The following is a 5,398-nucleotide window of genomic DNA, read 5'->3' as shown; positions in this document are numbered from 1 at the left end:
TAAAAGCATAATAAGGCATATTTAAATAAACAAACCTAAGAAAATGAATTTCCAGCAAACTTGCATTAAAAGGGAATTATTTTATCTAAAGGAATATGATTCCAGATGGAAGTACATACCTTCAGAAAGAAATGAAGTGCTCCAGAAATTATAATTATGGATATAAAGTTATATGTATGAATTTAAAATTATATTTATACTTATAAATATAAAATATTTTTCTTAATTTAAAATACATATGACTGTTTAAATAAAGTATATAACTTATATTAAGCAGTTTAAAACATATGTAGATATAAATGAAAACTATAGCATAAATGATGTGGGGAGTAGTAAATGGAACTGTTTGTGAAATTCTTGCAATTTGCATTAAGCAGTGAAATATCAACTCAAGTAGACTGTGAAAAGTTGTATGTTGTAACCCTAGAGCAAACACTAAAGAAAAAATAATGCAAAATGTTTTAACAAAACAGCCAATAGATAAATTATAATGAAATACTTTGTTTGTTTTTAGGAAGTTTTCTGGTGGGAACCGGAAAACCTGCTAGACAAATTCTACAAGAGCCGTAACAATTATAATGAAATTCTTAAAAAAAAAAAAAAAAGTTATTTATCTTAAAAGAAGACAGGAAAAGAGGAAAAAGTACAGAAGGGAAAAACAGGCAACAAATAATAAACATAAATACAATCATATCACTAATTCCATTAAATGTAAATAGAATAAAAGACAGATATTGACAGAATAAACAAAAATCTAATGGAAAGCTCAGTTTATATGGGCTGGACTCCTTGATTTGTGGGATTCATTACAAAGTGAAATGGCAGTAGGTCTTTACTTTTTTCTTGGGTCCTTATTTTCCTAGGTAAGAACCATCTTTCTTCTATATTAGAGGTAGAATGCTAACTTACTGTTTGTTGAATGAGGTCTAATGGTCTCATTATTCAGTAGGTATTCTTTTACTTAATTCTGCTGTTTTCAATATTGCATCTCTCCACCAACTGAGTCTGTTGTTGCCCTTGGTTCCACATTGTCTCTGAAAGAATCTCTTCAAATAGTAAACCTCTGATCTTCTGGAAGAATAGGTGTGGGTATAATGTTCAGCTGGCCAATTTGAAAAATGACTATCTTGAATAGGCTTATCTTTTTTAGAGGTAAAGGACATAAAGACATATTTGAGTAATACAGATAGTATTCTTAATAATAATGTTATGAAATGAGAAGCAACCATTTTAAGAAAGGGTCAGTGGAAGAAATTTCTGACTTCGTATTGCCATGTGGTGAGACTTTATGTATGATAAACCTCCTAGTACTCCTCAACACTCTCAACTCATTCCTCTCCCCACTTCTGCAGGGTGGTCTAATTGTTAAACGTGAAGAAAAGGACATGTTCACTTCATTCCTCCCGTATTTTTCTCTTTCAAGACCTCTGAATCTGCAATTCAGAGTGTGGGTGTATTTGATCTGTTTCCTTTCATGCAGGCAACATAAGAGGACAGCTTTTGTCTTAGGGGTATCTGTGCTATCTGTGCCACTGTGTGCAACTGCATTAATTAAGACGGGGGTGATGGTTGCAGATCTAGAGCCATAGTCTCCAAATAGCTTTAGCAATATAGAAAAGATGGTAATTTCTTTTCCATCTGTCTATATTTGGGTCTTAGCTCTCAAGTTGTTTTAATTAAGAAGGGAAAAAATACTATGTATTGTCCCTTAAAATCCCAAAAGGAAACACTTTGTGTTTGCCTCTGAAATGTAAATAATATTATAGTTTATTAATTTGCTGCTTGTTCTAATCAGGCTATTTTTGAAATAGTCATTGTATTAGCAAAACATAAATTGTCATTTTTCTGAGGTGTATCTTATTTGCTTATTTTGTATTTATAAAAATACCTGTAAATGGGATATCACTACACTTTTAGTAGAATGACTAAAATTAAGAAGACTGATAATGTCAAGAAATGACATGAGGATGGTGTAAGTGAAATTTTTATATGTTGGTGGTGGGAGCATAAATTGGCAAAACTACTTTGGAAAATTGCCTTCCAATACCTAAAACAGTGAATCATATGTTTATCCTATGGCCCAGAAATTACACTGCCAGACTTATTTCCGGTGCATTTGTCCACCAAAAACATGTACAAGAACATTCAAGACTACTTTTTTCTTAGTAGCCATAAATAAATTGCAAATAACAAATGTCCAATGCCAGCAAAATTGGCAAAGTATAGTATATTAATAAAATGGAACACTATGGACCAATGAAATTACCACCACATGTAACAACAAGGTGAATCTCACAGACATTATATTGAACAAAAGAGACCACATATAAAAGAGTATATATCATATAATTCGATTTGTAGGAGGTTCTAGAATAAGAAAAACTAATCTATTGTAAAAGAAGTCAGTACAGTAGCTTCCTTTGCCGGTGAGTGAGTAATGAGTAGGATACCAGGATACCAGGAAACATTTTGAGGTACTAGAAATATTCTGAGTCTTGATCAAGACAATGATTACTTTAATTTATGCTATACCTCAAAAAATGTCAACATTTTATATATTCATTAAAAAAATTATCTTTAAAAACTTGATTCCTAAAAGACAATTAAATGTAGTGAACACAATCACATTTTAATATTTTGATGACCAGATAAAAATTCATATTCTCATAGGTATTCACAACACAAAGATAATAAACATTTATTTATTAAGACTTAATGGATAAACTTGACTTTAAACAATTATTATTTATATTCTACCAATAGTAACAATAAGTTCTCAAATCTGAAATTTGATGAGTCAATTTTTTTTTTTTTTTTTTTTTTTTTGCGGTATGCGGGCCTCTCACTGCTGTGGCCTGTCCCCTTGCGGAGCACCGGCTCTGGACGTGCAGGCTCAGTGGCCATGGCTTACGGGCTCAGCCGCTCCGTGGCATGTGGGATCCTCCCGGACCGGGGCACGAACCCGTGTCCCCTGCGTTGGCAGGCGGACTCTCAACCACTGCGCCACCAGGGAAGCCCGATGAGTTAATATTTAATTAGGAAGTTATATTGTAATTGCCCTTTTCTAAGGACCAAGAAGCATTATTTCTACAGAATTGCTTAACTATAGAAGTTAGTGTAAAAAGTGGAATGAAAAAATTATTTAATCAGCCCTCTTTTAATCATTATTTTAGCCATAGCACGTGCACTTGGTATTAGGTATTAACATAAGCTTATATATGAGAGGGAAATTAGTTTATTGGTTTAATAATTATATACTAATATCCATTATATGCAGTTGAATTATAATCATATGGCTCGAGCTTGCCACATCATGCCTTAGTTCAAGATGATATCATTATAGCCCTTATATGAGAGACAAAGAGAATGTGTAGCTGTTTCCATTTATAACAAGCAAGACTAATTCCAACAAATTGTCAGTTGTTATGCAACTTCATTAAAATCTGCCATCATCAATTGTTTGTAATCTACTTAGAGTTTGGTTTTGTCTCAAATTCTTATATAAAACTTTTAGCCACGTCTCGTAAATTAATAATTTGAAAACTAGAGGCTGTCTTTTTCATTTATCTTTTGTTTGTTTTTGATGGGCCAGGCAGTAAAACCAAAGGAACTGTTACTGAATGAGGCAAAGTCTTCAACTTTGTGAAAAGACATGGCTAGATTAATACTTAGTTCTCTTATAAATCATTTTATTTAGGCTTTTGAATCTAAGGGCTTATACAATTTAAGAAAATGCAGTCTTTGTGACATTAGTTGATGATAAGAATACCATGTCTTTTTTTTTTTTAAGAAATATACTTACTTGGCCTTTTTCTAACATCTGAAAAAAAATAGATTCATCATTTCTTGTGTTTAAAAAAAAATGGAAAATTGAATTATCTGGTTAGCTTATCATGCCCCTGCACTTTAGAAAAAATGCAACAAGTGTTCCATTTCATGGCAATCATTTCATAAACATGGCTAAACTTTCATTCTCTGTGAAGAAAATGACAACAATGCATTTATAAATGGATGAACAAGATAGCTTTAAAAGAAACTATAGTAAGTCCTTTCAATCTTTCAATAGAGTTTATCAAAATATTTCTACTTTTTCCATTAGGTAGTGACATGGTGACTTGAAATGAGTGTAAATGAGTTTTTTTTTTTTCACTCATAATATTTTTTGAAGTCAGTAATTCTAAAGCACCAACTTTCCTAATTCACCTGAAAAGAAGGCAGCAATGAGCAAAGTACATGACTTGCCTTCAAAGACCTTCCAGTTTAATGGTGAAGACAAAGTAGTTACAGTGTGACCATGTGTAAGCAAACCACAGGACTAATGTGAAACATCTCCTTCAGTCACACAAAATACATAGTTGAGGATCATGGACCCAATTAATCTTTAAGCTCTCAAAATTGTTACATTGATCAAAGGCAATATTTGATATAATATGCTATGCAGTTGGTTTCAAAATGATAGATTCCTTAAAAGTCAAGATGTTGCTAGAATAGATTCATTGACATTGGATCATACTTTATCTCACCCTGTACGTTCCTTGGCTTCTGACATTTTCCTATCTTCTGAAAATTCTGTTCTATTTACACGAGTTTATCTTATAGTTCATTCTTTTTCTAAAACACCTCATCTAATCTACGACCTTAAACAACTCCATAAGATCACTTTAAACTTTCTCAAGTAGAAGATGACCATCCTCCTCTTCCTTTCATTCCACACTTTCTTCTCCCCAAAATATTTCTGGGTGCAAGAAAAAGTCAGTTGTTTTTTGACATGCTGTTAGTATTTAATTTTTAATTAAATTTCATTCTTTTCTAAATAACTAGTACTCTGTAAATGTATTTCATAAGACTATCTCCCCCCTCCTACTTTCCATCTTCTTAGCTCATGTATACAGATGTCTAAGGTATTCATTTTCCTTTGATGAGGACTTTGGCACATATTTCAAAAGCTTCCTCTACCCCAAGTCCTGTTATCATCTTGGACTATTTTTAAATCTATTTATGTGAGTCGTCAAATCTATTTTTTAAACCAATATGTAATATTTATGTATGGAGCACTATGTATATCATTAGAAATACAAAGTTGATTATTATTTCAGAGCCTCCAGCATTAAGGAGCTCATATTGTGAGACAGACAAGTGAACCGAAGAGTTATGGTACAATCTTTCATGAAATGTAAAAGAATTTTGTTTAAAGACCTGTGGAAAGAAATTATAAATAATTCTTACTTACTAAAGTAAGACATATGTCATTTTACAACCTTGACTCCAATCTAGCCTGTTAATCTTGATATCCATATCTTCACTCTCTATTTCTGTTTCCCCCCTTACCACCCACCAGAACTCCAGATTTTATCCTTATTGAATTACTTTCCATTCTTTAAACTTGCCATGCCTTTTG

The 5,398-nt window shown here is 32.3% G+C and overlaps 1 non-coding gene across 1 annotated transcript; it reads right to left on the bottom strand.

Annotated features, from left to right (window-relative positions):
- Nucleotides 1-513: 513 nt before the first annotated feature.
- On the bottom strand, nucleotides 514-575 carry LOC112392814 (U7 small nuclear RNA). The gene has a single exon (XR_003001757.1). It is a non-coding gene; the product is annotated as a U7 small nuclear RNA (small nuclear RNA).
- Between the last annotated feature and the right edge of the window lie 4,823 nt (nucleotides 576-5,398).

This window comes from Neophocaena asiaeorientalis, unplaced genomic scaffold (genome assembly GCF_003031525.2).
Source record: "Neophocaena asiaeorientalis asiaeorientalis breed wild unplaced genomic scaffold, Neophocaena_asiaeorientalis_V1.1 scaffold15, whole genome shotgun sequence".
Taxonomy (NCBI): Eukaryota; Metazoa; Chordata; class Mammalia; order Artiodactyla; family Phocoenidae; genus Neophocaena; species Neophocaena asiaeorientalis.
This window is presented reverse-complemented; position numbering and strand designations above follow the sequence as displayed.